The following is a 26,916-nucleotide window of genomic DNA, read 5'->3' as shown; positions in this document are numbered from 1 at the left end:
CACCTGGGCAAGCTCCCCCATCATGCCTCTATAATTCCCTTTATTCCATTGCAATACTGATACCTGTGACTTATGCTTCTCCCTCTCAAACTGCAGTATAAACTCAATCAGATTATGATTACTGCCTCCTATACGTTAAGCTCTCTAATAAGATCTGGGTTATTACACACCCAGTCTAAGATGGCCTTTCCCCAGTAGGCTGAAACACAAGCTGCACTAAGAAGCCATCTCAAGCAATTCCCTCTCGTGATCCGACACCAACCTGATTTTCCCAATCCCCATTTACCAGTGTGACATGAGCCTTATTACATGCCTTTTCCAGCTCCTTTTGCAATCTCAATCCCATATCTTGGCTGCTATTTGGAAGCCTATTCTCATAATGGGTTTTTTTTTAAAAACCCTTGCAGTTTCTTAGCTCCATGCACAAAGATTCAACATTTTCTGACCCTGTGTAACCCCTTTCTAAAGATGTAATTCCATCTCTCACACCACCGTCCACGCCTTCCTGCCCACCATAGTTAAGATTATTCTGGTAATTTAATAACTAGAGAGATGGCAGGGTAGCTCATGACTTGTGGGAGTGACAGCGGAACTCTAAGGACTTTTGGTGTCCTGGATAACCATAGGATCACAGCCATGAATACCTTAAAATCTGAGCTATGGACCTTCTTAATAGACTGGATGAATTTTGCATAGTGCATTTCAGGAGGTGTCCATCTCACGTCCAGCAAGAGGGGGAATGGACGCAGCCAAAAAAGTTCAGAACAGCCACAGGTATATCGCTCTCTTAAGAATGAGAACCAACAGCATAGCTCAGCAGTTCAATAAAGGGTGGGAGAAAGGGTAAGGGCAACACTATGGAATTTCTATAGTTGGGGAACAGCTTTTACAGTTCTAAGATTGCATATATTCCAAAATGGTCTACGTTAAGAATACCATAGGGCACCTGCACAGTATTCTACAGGAAGAGGACATGATCTACATTGGAACCAATAGATAAAAAATACAGATGACATCCTCTGGGTAGAAGAAGAAAGCCTCCAAGTTATTCCCTAAGTCAGAACTATACTGAAATACCATACTACACACAAAATTCTGGAGGACCTCAACAGGCCAAGCAGCAGCCACAGAAAAGAGCAAACAGTCGATGTTCTGGGCTGAGACCCTTCACCAGAACCTTCATTAGCTTCTGATGAAGGGTCTCGGCCCGAAAATTGACCGTTCACTCTTTTCCATAGATGCTGCCTGGCGTGCTGAGTTCATCCAGCATTTTGTGTGTATTACTGTGAGCTCCAACATCTGCAGATGTTGTCTTACTTGCGGTCTGGGATAGGATAATACAGATTACCAGCTGACCGGTGACAGAGTCCACAAGGGGCAATGCATTCTTAAAGCATGGTAAGCAGTTCTGGCAAACTGGGACTGTACAGGTCACTTGAATATTGCCTCAACTGGATTAAGATAAACATCCTCACAGGGAAGTTCACATGCAACGCAGGATAGCGGCATCGAGAATACAGATGCTGTTAGTCTGAAGCAAATCACACAGAACAGCTAACATTATAGGCTGAAGGTCCTTCATCAGAATTGTGAAAGGCAGAAATCTAGTATTATGCTGCAGAGAGGTTGGAAGAAGGATGAATGCAAGAAAGAAATATATAAGACGAGATCAGATTTGCCTTGCAGATAAGCTGTTCAAATATCTGATTGATGGAATAGTCAGTTATAAAGAAATGATATACTCAAATAAGCTTTACATCTGTACAATGAAGCAATTACCGGTAGATAGTATGTATTAAAGGAATATAATAGCTGTGAAAAGTAAGAAATGCATTGCAGGTCATGTTGAAAAAATACGGGAGTACTTATGATGATCTATCATAAGACTGTGTAGCTCAGATACAGAGCAACATACATGAAACTGCTGAAGTCAACATGAAGTTTAGAGGTTTCAATACGTCCGTGCAGGTGCTTTTCCTCAACTCGCACGGGGGCTTGTTGTACTACAGGAAGCCACAGACAGATCAAAGTGTGATGGAAAATTTAAGTGGCAGGTCTGGGATGATTCCTGCCGACTGAGCATTCTGCAACAAATTCCAATCTGAGTTCGGTTTCTGATGCAGAGACAGTACTGAAAACAACACAAGAGATCGAAAGAAAAAGTGCAAGTGAATTGCTGTTTCAAGAAAGATTATTTGAGTTCCCTGATGATGGAAAGACAAGTGTCGCATGGGCTATGCCATAAAAGAGTAGACTGGGGAGTTGTGAAGAAACTATCTCTATGAAATGGTGGGAGAAGATGCCTGATTATGGCACTTAATACTTCTTAATCTTGCCTGTAATGTCAAAGCTGAAACTTCCCATCAAAAAGTGCAGATCACCAATTCAGCAGCCACTGTGAGTAGTTTTCAAATGATAACAGAGTATATAATGACAATGAAACAATTGCTGTGATCCCAGAGCTGATTTCTCCACAGGTTAAAAATCCCCACGTGACTGGTTCTTTACACGGCGCCTCAGGCACAAGCAGCACCGAACAGCTTGGATAGGCGGATGTCAACAAAAGGGTCTCATTTGTAAAGAAAAGTGCATCATTAAGTGCACAGCCAACTTGAACAAAACTACTTCACCTTGAGGATCCCCAACCAGAAGCACCAGCTGTTACTGCCAGAATGAAAGTCAGCACATTCAGACAGAGACGTGAAGATTTTTTACTCATGTATGTGAAGGATGTAAGAAATAAAGTCAATTCAATTCAATTCAGAACCCAAGTCTGGAGCATTCCTATCTACAAATGATGTGCTTTCCTTCACTGAGCATCATAGGAAGTCACTCCTGCCTGTGGCCATCAAACTTTACAACTCCTCCCTTGGAGTGTCAAACACCCTGAACCAATAGGCTGGTCCTGGACTTCTTTCCACATGGCATAATTTACCTATTATTATTTAATTATTTATGGTTTTATATTGCTATATTTCTACACCATTCTTGGTTGGTGCGACTGTAACGAAACCCAATTTCCTTTGGGATGAATAAAGTATGTCTGCCTGTCTCCTGACATCAAACAACACTTTTCAACTTTCTGGACATCTATCTTCTAGGGGAATTCATCACAGAGGAAAGAGACATAGGTCTGAATTCCAGAGCTCTGAGTGCCAGCTACTGCTTCTTAAACTGTAAAGCCACGTAATACAATAAGGCAGAACAACAACATTATAATTGTTTTACATGAAGCAGCCCATCACATCATTGCAGAGTACCACACCAGGCAGAATTCCACTATTTAGGTATGCAGGACTGAAACTGAAGATTGAAATAGATCTGGAACCAGGAACGTGGGTGTTTGTTTTCAATGCAAGGATCGTACATCAGTGGGTACAGCTACATTACTGTATAAAAATGGGGTGCCCACAGGTCTGTTCCTAAGTAACTCTGGACTACGGGTGGTGAGCTAATCACTATTACTGGGGCACACAGGTAAATTCAGCTATACCTCAGTGGGTAAGCACTGATGTGCTTGAGTGCTTTAACCATGAAAAAGAGTTATAGTACCGATAAGAGTACAGACGGACTGTACAATGCCATGGTATTGCACCAGGAGCACAAGTTAATCGCTGCACTAACTGGCAAAATAAACACTGGATACACAGGTCACTACAAAAACTAGCTACTGTACACATGCACAGTGTATAAATGTTCCTACATTAAGCTAATAATGCAGTGGGGACTGATAAAGGGCCAGCAAAGAAACACTAACACCCGCTTGGACTTATGTTAGCTACAGGCAAGCACAAACACCTAATTTTTAGGGAATGGGGGTGAAATAAGTTTGTTTCTTGAATGGCTTGCTCGTTTTTTGTTTCTGTGGTGCTGTTTGTTTGGAGTTTGCACAGTCTTCCTGTGACCAGATGCTATTATAACACCTCTCTCATCCCAAACAGATGCTGGTTGAAAGGGTTAATTGGCTGCTGCATGTTAAATCTTGAGTAGGTAGCTAAAGAGGGAAATACAGTTGAGTTGATGCTCCTATGGAAAGATGATTACAGGGAAATAAGTGGGTAAACGGGACTACTGAGAAACTATTGATTTCATGGACCAAATGCCTCCTTTGTCTTAACTAAACACATGAATTTGCATTTGACTAAATTAAGAAAATGTTCATTATTCAGATTTCAGACTCCTCTCCTGAAAACTGCCAAACATATTGCACCTCCCACCACTCACAAATAAGTCGAAGCTGCTCAAATTCTCCTCATAGGACAGTTTGTTAAATCTTCAATGCATTTCCTCTGGAGTAATGTTATCCTTGAGCCGATAAAAAAGACAAAGAGCTTACCGAGGCCCTTCAGCCCAACTTACCCATGCTCATCAAGATGCCATTCTAGACTATTTGACATTGCCTGCATATACTACTGGACTTTTCCCATCAAAAATTTAGCTAAACATATCTACTTGGAGTCACAAGTACTTCTGACACCAAAACGAGATATTGACAACATCACAGCTTTAAGTGGTAAAGATCTGTGCACCTCACATGCACTTTTACACGTGAGTTATTCAAGACAGCTTCAATAACCAGAAGTGCTGATAGAAGTCAATGGTCAACAGAAGCTGGGCTATGGAAAGTCCTTAAAGTCTGAAAGGCATGCACTCCAACAGCGTGTTTGATGATTTGCAGATCTTAGACGTCAGTGAACCATCTTCTTTCCCTGGAATCCACCCTTTTCCTTCCTCTCTCCTCCCCCAGACTCCCATTTTATGTATATTTCAACTACTTCTATCTTCTGTCTCTGCAGAGACGAAATCTAATCACCCGCCTCCCCCCACTCTGCTGCAACACTGCCCTTTTACCCCCCACCCCTCGGTTTTCGCTCTCGACTCAGGTTTCTAGTTAACTTAAGTCACCTGCTTGTCTGTCCCCAACCCTCCATCCTTCACTAAAACCCACGTCCCTCCCTCTCTGCAAAACAGCTAACCACCTCCCGGTGCGCGCCTGGGCCTCTCCATCTGTTAGTACGCCAAACCGAGAAGCTGCAGTTACCTGCAGGGCTGGAGCCTACGGAAGGAGCCGAGCGGCGGCCGGCGCCGCGCTGCATCCGCTGCCGCCCCGCCACCAACGTTACCGCGGCGGAAACCAGCCAACAACAACGCCCCTCCGTCAGCCCGCCACTAGATCCCGGACCGGCGCCTGCGCACCACCGTCAGCCCGCCGCCCGATCCCGAGAAACGCCTGCGCACCTCCGTCAGCCCGCCGCCCGATCCCGACCGGCGCCTGCGCACGTCCGTCAGCCCACCGCCCGCTCCTCGAATCACACATGCGCGCTGGGCAGAGACCACCTCTCCCTGCTGCAACGCGCATGCGCTAGGTGGCACGCGGTTTGGGCGCCGCGACGCCAGGTCGGTCCCCGGCGAGGCGAACGCCGTTCGTAACGGCGGAGCGGAGCCCCTCTGCCCCTCAGATCGGGACGAGGACCCAGGCCCGGCTGTCTCCACGCTTCATCGGCACTTAGGTACCGCGCTGAGAGCTCTCACAGCACCCCATACAAAAAATCCGACAAAGCACTTATTCAGGTTGTGTCTATTTTGACAAGGTAAATCTGACAAGTAAAGCAAATGAATGGACTGAAAGTGTTGATTAGGAGATGGAAATATAATATTGTTTAGGGAACTCATTACTCCAAGGCGTGGAATCTTCAGGCTTGACCCACGGGAGGAATATGATGTACAAGGCGAGGGACAAATCAAGACCAAATGAGGGAGGATAGCCAAAAGATTCTTCAACTGAGTCGAAAATAGTAAGGGGACAATAACTTTGCTTTGGATGTACTCCAGGCTTCCAAAAAGTCAGCGGAAGATAGAGGCACAAGCTAATAGATCGTGCGATTCTGTGCACCGCAGTTCCCAAGGAGACGTTGGATTGCGTATGATTAAGCACATGGCCAGGACTAACAAAAATAAATTAGGTATAAGTGGAATAACCATTGTGTGAGTGGGCCAGAGTTAGAGTGAGAAGTTGGGACTTTGGCTCAAGGAGCAAAGACTTTTAAAGATTTTTTTCATTTAAATTTCTTGATTTCTCATTGAGCAGTGGAATGCCAGGCAGGATAGTGAGATGCTTTTGTTGTGGGATAGGGGAATCTAGAGTGTCCCTGCAAGAAGCGATCCAACTAGAGCTTCTTACAGACCATGTAAAGGAATTGGAGGTGGAACAGGATGGACTCTGGATCATTCAAAAGGCTGAGAGGTTGATCGATAGGACATACAGGGAGGTTGTTACTCGCAGGGTGCAGGACACAGGTAACGGTGACTGTCAGGAAGGGGAAAGCAGATAGGCAGCCACTTCAGAGCATCCCTGTGGCTGTTCTTCGCAAGAATAGGTATGTTGCTTTGGGGGTAGTGCACGAAAGCCATAACGGTGGGGTCACTGGCTCTGTGGTTCAGAATGAAAGTGAAGAGAAGCGAGCTGTAGTGATAGGGTTAGGGGAACAGACAGGAGGTTCTGTGGACAAGAATGAGATTCTTGGGTGGTATGTTGTCTCCTGAATGCTAGGGTCGAGTCCACAGCATTCTTAACTGGGTGGGTGAGCAGCCAGAAGTCATGGACGTGATCCACATCGCTACCAATGACAAATGTGCAGGAAGGGTAATGAGGGCCTGCATAGTCAGTTTGGGAAGTTGGGTGCTAAGTTAAAGAACAGGACCTCCAAGCTTGTGATCTCAGTACTGCTGCCCATGCCTTGTACTACTGAGGCAAAGTATGGGAAAATAATACAGTTGAACATGTGGCTAGGAGTTGGTGCAAGAGGGAGGGCTTCAGATTTTTGGATCATTGGTCTCCCTTCCAGGGAAGGTGGGACCTGTACATGTCAAAGACGGATCGACCCAACGTAAAGGCATCAGTACCAAGGATACAATAAGACCATAGAACAAGCGATAAAACCTTTACTCTTTATTCATAGCGTGCTATGGGGGAAGTTACAGACTGATCTCCCGAAGAGACAGTCCGGACACTGCCCACCCCCAAAGCACAATTCCACACAATTTATAGCATCAATTATTACAGGAAATATTATAATTACGCAAGTTAATACAGTTTTAGAATAGTTTTGATCACATGCCAAGATACAGTTAGATGTAAAATAATCATTGGTCAGTTATAATTATTTTCTGCCAAAGCTAGCCTGGATACAACCTTAGTTCCTCATGTTGACACCTCCCCCTACTCTCAAACTTGTCGCTGGGTAAGGTTCCTTTTTGGCTGTCCAGCAACTAACATAAGGTACCTATAAGGTAATTAATCATTAGCTAATCATTGTCTTTTAATCTATACCCCTATTTACCTATCCCTTTACTCCATTATCCCCTCCTTTTATCATATCATGATAACCAACTAAATGGGGTTCGAGAAGGACATCATCAGCCTTTCTGTGAAAATTCTGCAGCCAGCGTTTAGGCAAGTCATCATCACACAACGCACAATAATTATTACAATGAGAACAATCAACCCATGCAGTAAATAAGCCCCCTATGATCCTCTTAGCAACCACCCTATCCAGCCCTCCCTTGGAACCTTGCCTGAAGTCATCCAATTGTTTCTTAGTAGACTGGATGGCATGGGTTCATCAATAACACGGGTGATACATTTGTCTCCGACTGTGGCACAGACCCCTGCCTGCTGGGCCAGCTGATAGTCCACAGCATACCTGGTTTGCTGTGCATAGAGTCGTAACTTCACCAGCTCCCTGTTAACAGCCTCCAGGCCTTCCACCACACTGTTTCCTAATGCCGTTAGCCCACAGATGAGGTAATTACAGTTCTTTGCAGCTATGGTTCCTGCCGAACCCCCTCAGAAACCCATAGCCCAGAGAGGAGCCCAGAGTAACAGGATTCCTCCTGTCAGCACAGAACTCCTTACTCATGGCTCGAGCTATCAGTCGTTGTTGAACGTGAGCATTCTGGGGGCAGGGAACAGAGAGTGGTCCAATTGTTCCTACCGCAAAGAGGGTAGGTAGAGTGGTGGTGGCCGTAGTATAGGTGCCGTTAAACAGGAACACGTATCCAGGCTTGGTCGGATAGCAAGATTTCTTACGAAGTACTATTGTATCATACCATAAGTACTCCTCGGGATACAGGGAGGAGTATTCAAAAGTCTCTGAGCCAGCTGATGCATGAGTCAATATTACAATATCCACATAAATACTGAATTCCCTTAGAGAGGGACACGCATTGTTTTTGGATACATTCACAAGAGAATATTCCCTTGTCTATCCTACATCGCTGGTCCGAACACTGTTTCTCCAGGCAAGCTATTTCCCTGAGGTATCCTGGTGAAAACGCATCCCCATCCCTTTCCCGTGAAACAGAAGGGATAATCCCTGGTTCTTCAACAGCGTGTACTAAGTACCCACTCTTCCCCTTTCCCCGTTACACACCGCTCGAGGGCCCCCACACAGTCAGGTTTCATGTCGTAGTAGTCACCACCTACGCCTATCTTCTCAATACAATCTCCCCTAGCCCCTCCATGAAACTTCCCCTCTGTTCCTTTACATCCTGCCCCTGAACTATCCTCCACTATTAAGTCACGTCTCTTCCAGGATAGCGCTAATGGGTTAGCTACAAACAGTGCTTCCACAGACTGTACCAAAGGAAAACATGCCGTACGGTTACCACGCAGCCATTGATGTGCTCGATAAACAAGTTGTCCTCGAAAGAATCGATTGCAACACACAACAAAGAAATGAGTCCACAAATGGTTAATTGCGGCCTGGGAGCCATCTTTTACAGTCACTGAGGTGTATCCAACGTTTCTGGCCTTGTACTTTAACTGCTGTCGGCATTTGCAGTAGTATCTGGAATGGACCTTTCCACTGGGGTCCAAGTTTGGGACGCTCCCAATCCCTGATCAGTACTGAATCTCCAATTTTCAACTCCGGCCACTCTGCTCCTTGCCCTCCGGAATCCTTAAGGGTATTCCTTACCTGGGAGTGGAGAAACTTTAGAGAGGACGTTAATTGGCGAAAGTACTTCTGCAATTCATCCCCCATGACATTAAGGTCAATTTGGGTGAGAGGCTGCGTGTTGGCGTCCCATGGGGTCCATCCGGGACGTCCCATAAACAATTCCAGCTGCAGATACCCCTGTAGTGGAACATGGGGTAATTCTCATGTGGTATGAAGCTAACGGAAGGACCTTGAGTCAGCTCAGTCCGGTTTCGGACAGAAAGATTATTTTTCAGGGTGTTGTTAGCCCGTTGCAGTGTTCCTGCAGCCTTCGGGTGGTAGCACAGTGAAGCTGCTGTTCAATGTGCAGCACCTCACATAGCTCTTTATTTACTTTTCCCACAAAATGAGGGCTTGTATCTTTGCTGTGGCCGCCTCCTCCAGCCTTGGGTGCCACCATGTGCGGAGCAAAATATTACTCATCCCCTCCTTGCCAAGGTGGGTGTCCGTACGCAGGCAATCAATCAGCAGTGGTAACAAAGCATCAGGAATACAAACTTGGCCAACTGGGGTCTGCCAGAGGCCTGTGGACATCCGTGTGTCTTCCAGAGTTGTTTTCCTGAGTCGGGTGTCCCCCTGGAGTTTCTGAACTGTAGCCCTGTCTGGAGTGCCCGGTGCTGGTGGCCATTTAGTCGTGGTGAAAACCAATCGCTCAGAGTTGGAAACCAGCATAGGCGCCTCCTGCGCAGCCTGTTTGGCTGACAAGTCGGCCCTGTTGTTTCCTTTAGTCACTGCAGAGCTGTCGTTTAGGTGAGCCGAACATTTAATCATGGCCAATTTTTCAGGGAGGAGATTCTTTACATACTTGGCATTCTGGATGGGGGTCCTGGAGGAGGTGAGAAATCCCCGCTGTGCCCTGAGTTGTCCAAAATCAAGGGCCACCCCAAATGCGTAGCGAGAGTCTGTATAAACATTGGCCCTTTTGTCCTTGGCTAAAATACAGGCGCGAGTGAGTGCGAAAAGCTTTGCTTCTTGGGCAGAGACTGGGGGCTGGAGAGCGCCACTGTCAAGCGTGTGGTCGTCCCCGTCAACAGCGCAGCTGCAGAGGCGTTCCCCGGTCTCAGGGACTGGGGGCCGGAGAGCGCCACAGAGGCGTTCCCCGGTCTCAGAGACTGGGGGCCGGAGAGCGCCACAGAGGCGTTCCCCGGTCTCAGAGACTGGGGGCTGGAGAGCGCCACTGTCAAGCGTGTGGTCGTCCCCGTCAACAGCGCAGCCGCAGAGGTGTTCCCCGGTCTCAGAGACTGGGGGCTGGAGAGCGCCACTGTCAAGTGTGTGGCCGTCCCCGACAACGGCGCAGACGCAGAGGTGTTCCCCGGTCTCAGAAACTGGGGGCTGGAGAGCGCCACTGTCAAGTGTGTGGCCGTCCCCGACAACGGCGCAGACGCAGAGGCGTTCCCCGGTCTCAGAGATTGGGGACTGGAGAGCGCCACAGAGGCGTTCCCCGGTCTCAGAGACTGTGGAACGCCATCCGTGTAAAGGGCAAGTTGTGCCCCTGGAACAGGTGCATCTGAGAGGTCGGGGCGTGGGGAGGTGAGAAAATGGTTCCGGAGCAGACAGTCATGAGGAGGCTCAGCCAACTCAACGGGGCTCGTCTCCAAAAGCGTAGCGGGGTTGATGGCATTACAGTATGCAAAGGTGAGGAGTGGGTGATTTAGTAATGCAGTTTCGTAGCGGCTCAGTCTGGCCTGTGTAAGATGCTGGGTCTGGTGGGGGGTCAGCAAGGATACAATGGTATGGGACAATACACTGTAACCGGCTGTTGGAGAGGGCCATGCAACACAAACTAAAGAGATCCTGAGGGTCATCTGAAACATCTGAATCGTGCCAAGCATATAATCGATAGATCCCTCAGGAGCCTGATTCATTATCATACACATCTCTGGGGGCTTCCAGGGGGTGTAGACATTTATCATGGGCTGCTGTGTTGGGGTTAGGTACAGTGCGCATAGGAAATTGTCTACCATGGGGTCTATTTGTAGCAGGGGGCTGGTGAAAGTCCTCAGAGGCATCACTACCCGTGCCTGAATCGTACTCCGTATCTGTCTCAGGGTCCACTAGGGGTCCATCTCCTACCAGAAAATTCCACCTACGTCGTGGTTTCCTGGTCCCTGGCTGGTTATTACCCTTCCGCTGCTTCAACTGTCCCCTTGTGCGGGTGGCTACTGGGCTTGGTGGGGGTGAGTTGGGATTACCCTGGGGTGACTGCTTAGGTGGAGCATACGGGGGTGGTGGTGCCGTGAGCTGGGTTCGCCAGGCTTCCTCCTGCTCTGTCTGATTATCATCAAACAGCATGGGCAGACCAGACAGGTCAAGGGGTACCCCAGCTGCACTTTTACCTTCTCGTCTATCCTTAACCTGCCTCTTTCGTTTCCCTGTTCTGTTTTCCCTTATTCACATCATAATCCTCACACAGTCCTTTTAATGTCTCCCATGATTTCAAATTTCCTTCATTATCACATACACTAATCCCTCCGACGTGTATTATGCTCCCAACTAATTTGCTTGGATCTATTATTTAATTCTTTGGCCTGTTTTCTCCAATTGGACGTTAAAACCTTCCATTTTTGTCCGGCACTACGTTTCCAAATTGTTTCCTCTGCCTTCAGACATTTATCTAAGTCCCAGGTCCCACCCAAAAGCTAAATTTCACCACCCAATTTCTTATTTAGACATGCCGATAACCTTCGGTAATCATTTTCTCTTTCAGGGTCATCTCTACATATTTCAAATAATAGCATGTTATTCCCGAACTTATCCAATGTTTGCCCCATGCTTCCTAATCAGGTGGGTCAGCCGCCTCCTTTTCTCACATCCACTTCAGGGTCCTGCCCTTCGCGTGGGGGATTTCCCCTCTTAACAACCGGTCTGAGGCTGGATGCTGATACTTCAGAGTGTGGCTTTACCACCATATACCCTACAACCCCTATTCCCTGTTAATCTTGTGCCCTTATCCCCATTAATCTTGTGCCGTGCCTCTCTGCACCCACTTCAGGGTCCTGCCCTTTGCGTGGGGGGATTTCCCCTCTTAACAACCGGTCTGAGGCTGGATGCTGAGACATGCAAATTATCATAAGCGTACCCCAATGCATATTTACAACATCCGGATAGACTACAGGAGAGAGTCTCTTCCCTGTGTTTGGCCAAACTTCCGTTCTGTCCCGTGCTAGTCAATTTACCCCACAATGCACCCCGGCCCCCCTCCACGTCAATTAAGGTGCTCACCAGCTTCAAATGTAATAGGTTACTGCCACTAACCCACTGCCCAATTCGCGGCGACGCACCCAAAGAAAAATGTAATAGATCACTGTTAACGATCCGCTGCCCAATTCTTCAGCACGTCACCCCTCCTATGCCCCCATCCCTCCTGATGGCTTCGGCAAAGGGTTCTATGCAGCACACGAACAAGACAGGGGAGAGAGGGCAGCCCTGCCTGACTCCAGACCTGATGGGGAAGTTGTCTGTTTCCCACCCGTTGACCTGGACTGCGCTACAGATGTCCGCGTAGAGCAGTTTGATCCAATTCCAGATTCCCTCCCCAAATCCCATTTTGGAGAGTACATCCGCCATGTACGTGTGCGATATCCTGTCGAAGGCTTTCTCCTGGTCCAAGCTGACCAGGCAGGCGTCCAGCCACCTGTCCTGCACGTAGGCGATGGTGTCCCTCAGCAGCACGAGGCTGTCTGAGATCTTCCTGCCCGGTACAGCACAGGTTTGGTCCGGGTGGATCCAGTGCAGACTTGACCCTGTTGGCGATAGCCTTGGACAGGATCTTGTAGTCCACATTCAGGAGTGAGATGGGCCTCTAATTTCTAATGTCTTCCCTCTCCCCCTTCTGCTTGTAGATGAGGGTGAAGATGCCCTTCCTCATGGATTCTGACATGCTGCCCGCCAGGAGCGTAGCGTTGTACACTTCCAGCAGGTCGGGGCCCATCCGGTTCCACAGAGCCGAATACAACCCGACCGGTAAGCCGTCGCTTCCGGGAGTCTTACCCGACTCAAAGGAACGGACGGAGCCGGTCAGCTCGTCCAGGGTCAGTGGCTGCTCCAGACTCTCCCGCTTGCCGTCGTCTAAGACCTGCGTGATAGACGACAGGAAGCTGCGGGAGTCTGTGGAGTCTGTGGCCTTTTCTCCGTACAGACCGGCGTAGAAGGACCTGCAGATCCTCTGTATGTCCGTCTGCGAGGACGCGACTGAGCCGTCCTCTTCCTTAAGGGTGTGGATCACAGAGCTCCCCCTGTGCACCTTCTGGACGAAGAATCGTGAGCACGTCTCGTCCTGCTCCACGGTTTGGACCCTCGATCGGAAGATGATCTTGGAGGATTCAGCGGCAAAGTGCTGGGCCTGCCGGCCCTTCGCCTCCCGCAGTTCCTCCCTGACATCCACCCCCTCTCGCAGTTCCTCCCTGACATCCACCTCCCCCACAGTTCCTCCCTGACATCCACCCCCTCTCGCAGTTCCTCCCTGACATCCACCCCACTCGACTGCAGAAGGAGGAGTTGCTGCAACTCTGTCTGGAGTTTACGCAGTTCCCTCTGCCCCTGCCTTGCTCTCTGGATACCCTTGCGGATGAAGAACTCTCGATGTTCTCCTTGGTGGCTTCCCACCAGTGAACCAGGGAATCAAAGAAGGCTTTCAAGGTTCTCCAACCTGTGTACTCCTTCTCTAGTTCCTCCATGTTCTCTGAGGTCAGCAGCTTGACGTTCAGCTTCCACGTCCCCTTCCCTGCCTTCCGGTCCCCCTGCCTGCCTTCCGGTCCCCCTCCCTGCCTTCCGGTCCTCCTCCCTGCCTTCCGGTCCTCCCGCCTGCCTTCCGGTCCTCCCGCAGGTGGCAGGTGGCTCACAGGAGGCAGTGGTCAGAGAGGAACACCAGCGTGACATCGGTGGTTCTGACCGTGAGGGGCTCTGACAGGAAGAGGAAGTCGATCCGGGAACGGGCTGAGCCGTCCGATCGTGTCCAGGTGACTTGCGGCTGAGCTGCCCCTGTGGGGGCGCCAAAGGCGTGGTGCAGCTTGTCTGCCTTTACCGTTTCCATCAGGAGTCTGGAGGTACCGTCCAGCCTGCCGTCGGCGCGGCCGGATCGTCCAGCCGCACCAATGGTGCAGTTGAGTCTCCGGCCAGAACGACCGGCCGGGATGTCACCAGCAGCGGTGGGAGCTGCTCGAGGACGGACCGGGACGTGACGGCGGGAGCCGCTCGAGGACGGACTGGGACGTGATGGCGGGAGCCGCTCGAGGACAGACCGGGACGTGACGGTGGGAGCCGCTCGAGGACGGACCGGCCGGGACGTGACGGTGGGAGACGCTCGAGGACGGACCGGCCGGGACGGTGGGAGCCGCTCGAGGACGGCCAGCCGCTCGCTCCGCACAGGGGAGGCGTACATGTTGATCAGCCGGAGCGGAGTGCCCCGGTATTTGACGTCTGCTACCAGGAGGCGCCCAGCAACCACCTCTTTGACTCGGGTGATTGCGAAGTTGCCTCCCCGTAGCAGAATCCCCAGGCCAGTAGCGCGACAGTCGTTGCCCCCTGACCACACCGGCAAACCCCGGGTCCACCAACGTAACCACCTCCGGAGTTGTGGAGGTGTGGTAGTCCGCACTCCTGGAGGAAGGTCACGTCGGCCTTTACCGACTCCAAGTACTGGAGCGTGCTGAGGCATCGCCCGGTACTCTTCAGACTGCGCACATTGACAGATGCCAGTGAAATGTCCGCCATTTAAAGTTCTTTATTTCAGAAGCACACTGTCCTTACCTTCGCAGTCCTGAGCCTTCATGCCCACGGTCTTTGTGAAGTCCATCACCTTCTGTGGGCTCAGGAGGGACACAAGTCAAAACCTCCCTGTACATGGACGACGTCACCGTCTTCTGCTCCGATCCGAGGTCAGTTCACAGGCTGATCGGCATCTGTGAACAGTTCGAGCAGGCGTCGGGGGCCAGGGTCAACCGCAGGAAGAGTGAAGCCACGCTCTTCGGCAACTGGCCCGACCAATCCAGCGTCCCCTTCACCATCAGGGCTGATCACATGAGGGTGTTGGGGATCTGGTTCGGAGGGGCCGAGGCGTGCAACAAGAGCTGGCGGGAGCAGACTGCCAAGGTGAAACAGAAACTGGGGCTGTGGGGAGGGCGCTCCCTATCGATAGCGGGCAAGAACCTGGTCATCAGGTGTGAGGTGCTCTCAGGGCTGCTGTACTTGGCGTAGGCGTGGCCAGTCCCCCACTCCTTCAGCTCGGAAATCACCCGAGCCGTCTTCAGATTCGTCTGGGGATCCAAGATGGAGCGGGTCAGATGGACCACCATGCACAAGTCCCTGGACAACGGGGGCAGAAACGTCCCCAATGTCGCCCTCACCCTGATGGCCATTTCGTGTGTGGCTGCATCAAGTTGTGTGTGGATCCCAGGTACGTGGGCACCAAGTACCACTGTGTGCCCAGGTTCTACCTGTCGCCCTGGCTACGAAGGACGGGTCTGGCCCCTTTCCCGCGCAACACCCCTGTCAGCTGGTCGTTGCTGCCATACCTGTCCTTCGTAGAGAAGTTCTTTCGGGTCAACGCCTTTGACCACAGGGCCATCAGGCAGTGGTCAGCACGTAAGGTCCTGCAGGCACTGCAGGAGAAGGACGAGATGGACACAGTGGGGTGGTTCCCTGAGCAGACTGTCCAGTTCATCTGGCAAAATACCTCATCGCCAGACCTCACCAACAGGCACCAAGACCTCGCCTGGCTGGCGGTGAGAGGGGCCCTCCCAGTCCGATCCCTCCTGTATGCCCAGAACGTCGTCTCCACACCCCTCTGCCCACGGGAGGACCTCAGTGAGGAGGAGTTGGTGACCCACCTCTTTGCACACTGTGGGTTCACGGAGAAGGTGTGGAGGAGGATGGAAGGGGCAGTGTCGAGGTTCATCCCCAGCAGCTGCATAACAGAGGACTCTCTGATCTACGGGCTGTTCCCGGGGACGCACACCGAGACCAACATCCGGTGCTGCTGGCAGATCATCAACTCGGTGAAAGGCGCTGTTTAGTTGGCCCGAAACGTGATGGTGTACCAGCACACGGACATGTCCGTGGGGGAATGCTGCCGACTGGCACATTCTCGGCTGCAGGAGTACGTGCTGAGGGACGCACTCAAACTTGGTGCAGCCACCACAAGGGCCCGGTGGGGAAGGACAACAGTCTAGGGTTCTTCTCCCGTGGGAGTTGAGGGGTGGGGGGTTGGGGGTATACCCCCGAATGTAAATATGAAAGAACAAAGTGCCACCTGGGTGGCAAAATGTTAGAACTTTGAAAATGTAAAGACAGTAATGGTACCAACTGTAAAGAATTGAAAGTCTTTGAATGGTTATTGTATATAATTTTATTTTGGAAAAAAGTATATTTTGTTTAATAAAAAAAAATTCTTCAGCACACACAGACTTTAATTCTCACAATACCTCACAAACTTTAAATACTCACAATATCTCGACGGGTCCTCTGTAACCCTGAACCTACTGAGCTGTGGTACCCGGGCGATCCTCAACTCAGGTTTGAGGAGTCTGTCAGAGGTTACCCGCCAGACGAAGTGGTCGTCAAGGTGGACAGTTAATGAGAGATCAAGCTAAATCTTACCTTGTGGGTCCATTCATCTCAGGTCACAGCCACTAACGCCGACCCCCAGGAATACCTCGTCTTGGACTCCCGGCTGTCTCGCCAAATTGTCAAAGACGGATCGACCCGATGCAGAGGCAGCAGTGCCAAGGAAGCAATGAGACCATAGAACAAGCGATAAAACCTTTACTCTTTATTCATAGCGTGCTATGGGGGAAGTTACAGACTGATCTCCCAAAGAGACAGTCCGGACACTGCCCTGCCTCTGAAGCACAAATCTTCACAATTTCTAACATCAATCATTACAGGATATATTATAATTACACGAGTTAATACAGTTTTAGAATAGATTCGATCACATGCCAAGGTACAATTAGATGTAAAATCATAATTGGTTAGTTATACTTATTTTCTGTCAAAGCTAGCGTGGATACAAACTTAGTTCCTCATGTTGACACCTCCCCCTACTCTCAAACGTTCTACCCCCCCCCCCCCCCACGCCATCCTTCCCCCTATTTAGTTATGTTACACCTCAAAATGCTTTGTGCGATCAGACAATTCCTTATTTGGACCTGTGTCTAACACTACTAGGAAACAATGTCACCTGTTGCTGGGTAAGGTTCCCTTTTGGCTGTCCAGCAACTAACATAATGTACCTATAAGGTAATTAATCATTAGCTAATCACTGTCTTTTAATCTATACCCCTATTTACCTATCCCTTTACTCCGTCATACAGACAGGACAGTTTGCACCTGAACTGGAGGGGGACTGATAACCCTGCGGAAAAGTTTGCTCGTGCTGCATGGGTGGGGGGTGGGGGTGGACCAGAGTGGCAGAACAGATAGTGGAGTGGTTCTGGGGAAAGAAGTTACCAAGACAGCAATGGAAAGATTCAGCATGCTGGGACTAATGTTCTGAGTTGTGTATATTTCAATGCGAAGAGTATGGAATGAGTGTCAAAGTGCTTGGGGTATGGATCAGTATGTGGAAATACGACTCTGCAGCTATTAGGAGTAGGAGGAGTGGCAGCTCAATATTCCATGGTTCCGTTGTTTTAGGTGTGAAAGAGCAGGAGGGATTAAAGAGGATGGGGTGGCATTACTAGTCACGGCGGTCCTCAGACGGGACAGGCTGGAGAGCTCATTGACTGAGACTTTATGAGTAGAACTGAGGAATAAGAAAGGAATGACCACATTAACGGGATTGTATTATGGACCACCAAATAATCATTGGGATTCAGTGGGGCAAACTTGTAGAGAGATTGCAGACTGTTGCACGAAAGAGAAGTTCAAGTTCAAATTCATTGTCACCTGACTGTACCTGTATATAACCCAAACAAAACAGTTTTCCTGCAGACCACAGTGGGCCCACAAAACACACACAGCGCATAAAGCAAAATACTGTAAGTTAATAAAATATAATTCGAATGCTTCACAGGTAAACAGCTCACTGTCTTAGTGGCAAGACCTCTTTATGGCAGGGTATTTGTTAGTTTCACAGCCTGAGGGAAATAGCTGTGACCAAGTCAGACAGTCTTAGTCCTGATGCTTCTATACCTCCTTCCTGATGGTAGTGGGTCGTTATGGGAGATTGTGGGATGGGTAGTGGGGATCTCAACATTGCTTTGGGCGCTTCGCCTACAACACTGCCAATAAACGTCACAAACAAGGGAGACTGAGACATCGGTGATCCTCTCAATCATTTTTACTATCTCTGAAGTACCTTGCAGTTTGATGCTTTGCAACTTTTGTACCGCAGAGTGATGTGGCCAGACAGGACACTCAGTGGTGCTCCTGTAGAAAGTTGTTAGAATGGGGGCAGGGAGCCTGACAGGCCTCATTCTCAGAAAGTGTAGATGCAGGTGTGCCTTCTTGACCGGTGACTAGGTGTTCTGGGTCCAGGTTAGCTCATCTGGTATGTGCATACCAAGGAGTTTTGTACTCTTCACTGTTTCTAGAGCAGAGCAGTTGATGTTGAATGGAGATTGGTTGAACTATGTAAGTCCCGAATCACTTTTGTCTCATCCACATTGAGACACAGGTTGTTGTTTTTGCCTCTACCTCCTCTCTGTATGCCAGCTCATCATGATGAGGCCGGCCACTGTTGTATCTTAAGTGAACTTGATGATGCAGTTTGAGCTGAATCTGGCAGTGAATTCATAAGTCAGCAGTGAGCTGAGCACAAAGCCCTTGGATACCAATGCTCAGTGAATTGGAGCATGAGATGGTATTGCCAACTCGTACTGACTGGGCTCTTTCTGTCCAAGCTCCAGGTACAGAGAGGGGTGTTGAGTCCCAACGAGGATATTTTACCCACCATGGAGTGGGCTATGGAGTGGTGTGATGGTATGGGGACCAGTCAAGGCCGGGAAGGGGAACACGTGTTCCAGGGAGTAGACTAGAGCAAGTATGGGCTATGGAGTGGTGTGATGGTACGGGGACCAGTCAAAGCCGGGAAGGGGAACACGTGTTCCAGGGAGTAGACTAGAGCAAGTATGGGCTATGGAGTGGTGTGATGGTATGGGGACCAGTCAAAGCCGGGAAGGGGAACACGTGTTCCAAGGAGTAGACTAGAGCAAGTATGGGCTATGGAGTGGTGTGATGGTATGGGGACCAGTCAAGGCCGGGAAGAGGGACACGTGTTCCAGGGAGTAGACTAGAGCAAGTATGGGCTATGGGGTGGTGTGATGGTACGGGGACCAGTCAAGGCCGGGAAGGGGGACACGTGTTCCAGGGAGCAGACTAGAGCAAGTATGGGCTACTGAGCAGAAATATTGGTGGCGAACGGAGAAGCTAATGTGCTGATGATAAGCGTTACAAACGGATAGGGTATGAGATAGGAGACGGGGTATGCTGATGTAACTGAGATAGGAGACGGGGTATGCTAATGTAACTGAGATAGGAGACGGGGTATGCTGATGTAACTGAGATAGGAGACGGGGTATGCTGATGTCACTGAGATAGGAGACGGGGTATGCTGATGTCACTGAGATAGGAGACGGGGTATGCTAATGTAACTGAGATAGGAGACGGGGTATGCTAATGTAACTGAGATAGGAGACGGGGTATGCTGAAGTAACTGAGATAGGAGACGGGGTATGCTGATGTAACTGAGATAGGAGACGGGGTATGCTGATGTCACTGAGATAGGAGACGGGGTATGCTAATGTAACTGAGATAGGAGACGGAGTATGCTAATGTAACTGAGATAGGAGACGGGGTATGCTGAAGTAACTGAGATAGGAGATAGGGTATGCTGATGTAACTGAGATAGGAGACGGAGTATGCTGATGTAACTGAGATAGGAGACGGAGTATGCTGATGTAACTGAGATAGGAGACGGAGTATGCTGACGTAACTGAGATAGGAGACGGGGTATGCTGACGTGACTGAGATAGGAGACGGGGTATGCTGACGTCACTGAGATAGGAGACGGGGTATGCTGACGTGACTGAGATAGGAGACGGGGTATGCTGACGTCACTGAGATAGGAGACGGGGTATGCTGACGTGACTGAGATAGGAGACGGGGTATGCTGATGTAACTGAGATAGGAGACGGGGTATGCTAATGTAACTGAGATGGGAGACGGAGTATGCTAATGTAACTGAGATGGGAGACGGGGTATGCTAATGTAACTGAGATAGGAGACGGAGTATGCTGACGTAACTGAGATAGGAGACGGGGTATGCTGACGTAACTGAGATAGGAGACGGGGTATGCTAACGTAACTGAGATGGGAGACGGGGTATGCTGACGTAACTGAGATAGGAGACGGGGTATGCTAATGCGACTAAGGTAAGAAATTACTATAAAGAATACTGTGAACTAGGGTTTGGCGGACAATTAGTGACACGCTCATTAATTGTCTCAGCTTTTGTATGCAAATAAAGGCTTAAACTTCTCGAAGAATTTTCTGCGTCTCCTGGTTATTTCAAGAAACCACAACAAAATTGGCGACCGTGGCAGGACCGGAAAGAGACCCGCAGAAAGGAAACGGCATATTGGGGATGCTTCCCGGTCCAACAGGGCTAACAGAATTAAGGGTGCACCCAAACAAAGCGCTTTTTGCGACAATTTGGACTAAGAATTCTGTTGGTTTTGGGGAGGTCTCGGAGACGCAGAAGTGTGGAACCACTGTCGAAGGGTCTCTCCGGCCCAAAGAATCTGGCAGAATTGGGGGTTAACAGGAGGCTCAGAGGATTGATCGAGAACACTGCAGTGGGGGTAAGTACGAATAAGCTAATAAGGAGTTAAGTGAAGAAAAATTCCACGTGGTGTTGGTAAGTCCCTGTGGATACCGCTTCGTACGAAATGAAGGTCTGAACGGGCAGGGAAAGGAAAATAGAGAAAATCCTCGTGGATACCGCCTTAAGAGATAAGGGTCTGAATAGACGAGGTGCAAAGAGAAAGTTCTGTGGGTACCGCCCTAGGTAGAGGTCTGTACGGGCAGAATGGAATAGGAAACAAGGACAGTCTGATAAATAGTTTAAAGCGCTGGTAGATAGACGATAGACTAGGCATAGAATTAGAGTAAATAGTATTATCCAGTAAACGAACTGTGAATCTCTGAAATACCTTAAAAAGAGAGAACAACATGACAGGTAAAGGAACGGCAGTAGAGATTCTGAGCAAAAAATTCCCGGTAAATAAATGTGAGATCACAAAAACTTCAGAAAAATGGGAAAAAAGAACCAAGAACCTGGTCACAAAATGGCCAAGAGAAGGAACGTTTGATGTTAGCTTGTGCAAAGAAATGGAGGCGCTAATTAAAAATTACAAACCAAAAGATAAAACTAAGAAAAGAGAGCAAAAAAGAGAACGAGAATTGGAAGTGCTAAAACTCTTCAGAACGGAGGGAGAAAGGCTGAGGAGGACAGGTAGAATATTGATTACAAGCGAGGAAGACACTAAGGTGCTGGAGAAACAGCCTGTTAGAGAGAGAAGGGTACGGTGAGAAGCTGGCTTCAGCTCTGTACCCGGATGTGAAAGAAACAGAAAAACCCCCTCCCTATAATGAGGAAGGAACCCCTAAGCAGTGCCCCCTGCTGACGGGAACAGTAAACATGCAGGGAGAAGTACAAGTTTGGGATAATGAGGAGGAAAAAAGACAATACGAGAAGGAAAAAGCGGCGATATGGAAGGAGATACAGGCAGAAAGGATAAAGATAGAACAGGTACAGAGAGAAATGAGATTGAACAGATGAAATACTTGAGAGAGGAAAAGGAGTATGAGGAGTATCGGTTATACCGTAGAAATGAACAGACTAGAAAAGAAAGTGGCTCATCAGGGCAGGAAGAACTGAGGCATTCAAGAAGAAGTGGAAAGAAGATAGCAGACGAGAGTCTTGGAGAAACACAAGAGAGAAGGGAATCGAGCACGAGTGAGGATCATGAGGAGTCCCTGCCACAGGTGTACAGACACGGACAGGAAGAAAGAGAAGGTGACTCATTGGAGGAGCAAGAGTTAAGTGGAGAGAGAGAGGCTGCGAGAATTTGTGGGGAAGAGGTAGGAGGCAGAAGCCTAGAAGAGCAGAAGGAGGTGGTAGGGAGCGACTTGCGGAAGTAGAGAGAGAACCAGATAAGTTACTGAGAGGGGATTGCCAGAGGAGATGTGAAAATTACTCCAGGGGCCAACCAAGTATTGAATCAAGACAGAAAGGAAGGACTCCACAGGGAGACCGAGGGAAGAAGAGGACCCCGGAGAAATTTGTGTGGGAGGCAGTAAAGACATACCCTGAGACAGATGGGGAGTCAGGTGAGGAGGAAAGCCAGGGCAGGTGGGAAGGAGGAGGAAGAATGATGCCGTCGTTAGTTAAAGGATCAGGACAAGTGCAGTATATCCCCTGGGGATCCCAGGACCTAGAAGGGCTGAAAAACACTCTGCCCAATCTACATGAAGGAGCAGGGAAATGGATTAGAGCCTTTGGAGAAGAAACGGCGGGACGATTATTGGCTATGGGAGATTTGAAGGCACTATTGATAAGGTTGATGGGAACCTCCAAATTTAACGAACTAATGGAAATGGCTGGCATAGTAAACTCGAACAACCCGAGAACTGATGGAGACGGGTTTGACAGAGTGAGGCAGAGGGTATAGCAGGCCCTCAGAAAGCTTTATCCACCCAAAGTGGACCTCAAAGCCTTAAAAGGGGATCCACTGGGAGACACTGAAAACCCAGCAGCCTACGTAGAAAACCAGTTGAAAAGGTGGAGACTGGAGACTGAGCAAGAGGTGGAGAATATCTTATTTGTGACCTCACTGTTCCGACATAGCATTTTGGATGCAATGCCTCCACAAGTAAAATCCAAACTGGAGGAAGTGGTTGGGCTGACATCAATGACCCCACAAGAATTCAGAAACCACGTAGTCCATGCAGTTGAGAAATACCGGAAAGACAAACGAAGGTTGGCTGAGCAGCAGGAAGAGGTGCAAAGAAAGTTAATACAAATGCAGCTCGAAGAACTTAAAAAGAAGGAAAAAGAGAAAAGTAAAAAGATGCTGCCAGCAACTACCGGTCCGAACACAGCCATTGAACTGGACAAAGCACTGCTAAATGGAGGGACCGATCATACTGTAAGACAAGGGCCGGAAAACCCCATGCCAATAATCGTCTTTGGGGGAGCATTCCCACAAATGCCCTATCAGGAACAGACTAAATTCAAACAGCCCAGACAGGACTGGAAGTCCCAAGGAGGGGGACAGAGGAGCTATGGGCAGAGGGGACCAGTGAAGAAACAGGAAGAAAGAGAGGTAGAGAGATTGTGCTGGGGATGTAATCAGCCAGGTCACATGAGAAGAGGTTGTCCGTTTACACCATGGCCTATCACACACCAGCAGGAACCGATAAGAAGGGAACTACAGTTTAGCCAAGGACCAGCCCCCACAGGCCCAAGCGGACCTGTGAACCCCTATGCAAGGTATTAGGGGTTCCCCGAGAACTCGAGTGGGAAGGGACATTACCCAATGATAACAAGGGAGGCAGACGAGGAACCCATTGTTCAGGTTATGTTAGAAGGGCAACTGATACCAATGATGATAGATACTGGAGCCACATACACTTGTGTACAGCCACAGTATGCCCTTCACCTTCCCATGTCAGGAAAGTTTATTAAGACGGTAGGGTTCTCGGGGAAAACACAGTTGACACAGTGCACGGCTCCAGTGCGGTTGAGAATGGGAAATAAAGGAATTGTTTTGCCGGTGCTAGTATCTAAAGGAACTCCAATTAATTTGTTAGGTAGAGATGCCTTATTGAAACTGGAATTAAAATTAGAATGCACCAGAAATGGGCTGAGTGTGGAAAGAGCAGGGGCTCAATTGATAGTGCGAGAAGACAAGAAGGCTAATGTCTTTTGGATAGGAGACATCGCAGATCAGATTCAGGAAACCTGGGAAAAATAGAAAAAGGGCGTGCAGGCTATATTACCCAGGGCTGTAATGCCCAAATCTGAGCTACATTGATTTTTGTGATTTTTGACAAGACTCGGAACAGGGAGTTAGAGGAGAAATGGCACCTGGAGGCATGTACCCAACAGCACCTGGAAGGGGAGGCTGTGATCATTGGAAAGCAAGGGGCAGCTTTACAAGTTAAGTGGAACACCTTTTTAGAAAAATGGTACAGGATACCGGAGGCTGCGCCCCACGTAACGTTGTTGGTAAATAAGGGATATCAGTCTAAAGACTTGGGACCCTTAGTTAAGAGTGCTGAAACCATAACAGTGTGGAGAAAAATCACGCCAGAGGTGTGGATATCAGAAGACAACAATTACATTAAAATAATGGTAAGTGTAGATATGGTAGGGACAGTGAGAGAGGTCGAAATAACTCCCCAACCACACATGCCCTTGCTGGGAAAGGAAAGAGGCCAGCAGAAAGATAGAAGGTTAGATGAGTTGCCGTCTATTCTGTGGTCACAGCATGACACGGACGTAGGGAAAATAAAAACAGCTAGTCCGGTGGAAGTAAGGCTGAAAAGGGGAGCAATTCCACCCAGGAGACCACAATACCCTCTAAGACCAGAAGCAGAAGAGGGAATAGCGTCGACAGTGCAGGGGTTGCTTGAAATAGGAGTGCTTAAAAGAACAAACAGTCCATGCAATACCCCGTTGCTGCCGGTCTTAAAAGCAGATAAATCTAAATGGAGTTTGGTGCACGATTTGCGAGCGGTAAATGACGTGGTAGAGGACTGGCCAGCGGTAGTCCCCAACCCACACACGCTTTTGACTAATGTTCCACCAGAAGCAAGTTACTTTTCAGTGATTGATTTGTGTTCGGCTTTCTTCAGCATTCCTCTAGCCGATCAGTGTCAGTATTTGTTTGCATTTACTTACAGAGGTGCTCAGTATACCTATACCAGAATGCCGCAAGGGTTTAAACATTCACCACACGTTTTTAATCAGGTGTTGAAGGCAGACCTAGAGGGCATACCATTGGAAAGTACATTGTTACAGTATGTGGATGACCTGTTGATTTGCTCCCACAGTAAGGAACAGTGTGAGCAGGACACTATAACTCTGTTAGTGTCTCTATATTTTTTACTGAGTTAAGTATTGTATGTAATTAGTTTTGCTACAACAAGTGTATGGGACATTGGAACAAAAAGTTGAATTTCCCCATGGGGATGAATAAAGTATCTATCTATCTATCTATCTATCTAGAGAAGCTGGCACACGGAGGACATAAAGTATCCAAAAAGAAACTGCAATTTTGCACGCAGCAAGTGGAATACTTAGGCAGGGTAATATCCAAGGGAGTGAAGGCAATAGCACCAGATCAGATTGAGGCAATAACTAAGGCCCCAAAACCCCAGACTGTAGGGCAGATGATGATGTTTTTGGGAATGGCAGGGTACAGCTCAGATTGGATAGGAGAATATGCTGAGATTGTGCACCTTTGAGAAAGATAATGAAAGAAGCAGGACATACAAATTTGAAGAACGGCTTACAGTGGAATGGAGAGGCGGAGGTAGCTTTCAATACTATTAAGCAGGAATTGCAGTCAGCACCAGCATTAGCTTTGCCTGACTACGAGAAGGTTTTTCATTTGTATGTATCCAACCGACAGGAGGGTTATGTCACAGCAGTTCTAACACAAGAGGCAGGCACAGGAAAAGCAAAGCAGCCGATAGCATACTACAGTACGAGGCTAGATGAGGTGGCTCAGGGGTATTCACCCTGTTATCAGGGATTGGCGGCGCTGTACTATGCATATGGAAAGGCATCATCTGTAACCCTGGGCTATCCTGTGACTCTGTACACACACCACAAAGTAGCAGAATTGCTGGAAAGAGGGAAATTTGTGCTGACGCCAGCCAGGATAGCAGCGTATCAGATGCTATTGACATTTCCTGACATAACTATACAGAGATGCACTACCAGTAATATAGCCGATTTTGTCCCTTTGGGCTAAGAAGGAGAACCCCATGATTGTGTAGGGAAGACGATGGCATTTGCCAAATTGAGAGCAGATTTACAGTCAGAACCACTAGAGGATGCAGATAAAAAGGTTCTGTTCGTAGATGGCTCTTGTTATAGGGATTATGATGGAAATCACGCAGGGTTCTCAGTAGTGCAGCAGGATCAGTCGAGCTATAAGATTATTAGGATGGAGTCCTGTCCCCAACCGTGTTCCGCCCAACTAGCGGAAATCAAAGCCCTGACAGCTGCGTGTGAAATGATGGAAGGTGAGAAAGTAGACATCTATACTGATTCGGCATATGCTCATGGAGTATGCCATCTGTTTGGGGCAGTGTGGAAACAGAGAGGTTTTTAAAAAAGCAGTGGAGATCCCATACAACATTGTCAGCAAATTCTAGACTTAATAAAAGCCATAATGAAACCTAAAGCATTGGCTATAGTAAAATGCCAGGCACATAAAAAGGGAAATGATGTAATAACAAAGGGAAATCAAGCTGCAGACGAGGCAGCCAGAAAAGCATCTGGATGTACATCAGCTGTCATTGCCCCCCAGGTAAGCCTAGCTCCAGAACCTGTGGTAGAGGACCTAATTGAAACACAAGGTAAGGCAACTTTGGCAGAACAGACAATGTGGAGACAAAGGGGGGCCAAGCAGAACCCGGAAGGCTTGTGGAGCACGGAAGACGGTTTGTTGGTAGCGCCCACCCCTCTACTGACGATTCTGATTTCAGAAGCGCATGGGATGGACCATTGTGCAAGGGGGGAAGTGATAAAGAAAATAAAGAAGGATGGTTTTTGGTCACCTTATTTACAGGCTTCAGTGGACTTTGTCTTGTCACAGTGCGAGGTATGCGCACAGAATAATGTTCGGTAGGGAATTACAACCCCAATAGGTCACATTCCTGTACCTGAAGGACCATTTAA

At 48.7% G+C, this 26,916-nt stretch overlaps 1 protein-coding gene across 5 annotated transcripts in view; it reads right to left on the bottom strand.

Moving 5' to 3' along the window:
• Nucleotides 1-5,226, bottom strand: part of specc1la (sperm antigen with calponin homology and coiled-coil domains 1-like a) — a 257,566-nt gene extending 252,340 nt beyond the window's left edge. For 3 of the 5 annotated variants that reach the window (XM_073055575.1, XM_073055574.1, XM_073055576.1), the window contains exon 1: nt 5,042-5,226. The gene's annotated coding sequence lies outside the window, so the exon portion shown is untranslated. The remainder of the gene's footprint in view (nt 1-5,041) is intronic. The other 2 variants (XM_073055577.1, XM_073055578.1) reach the window with 1 other exon arrangement.
• Nucleotides 5,227-26,916: the final 21,690 nt, after the last annotated feature.

The sequence above is a fragment of the Hemitrygon akajei genome, chromosome 9, assembly GCF_048418815.1.
Source record: "Hemitrygon akajei chromosome 9, sHemAka1.3, whole genome shotgun sequence".
In the NCBI taxonomy this organism is placed as follows: Eukaryota; Metazoa; Chordata; class Chondrichthyes; order Myliobatiformes; family Dasyatidae; genus Hemitrygon; species Hemitrygon akajei.
The sequence above is the reverse complement of the archived record's forward strand: the minus strand, read 5'-3'. Positions and strand labels throughout refer to the sequence as shown.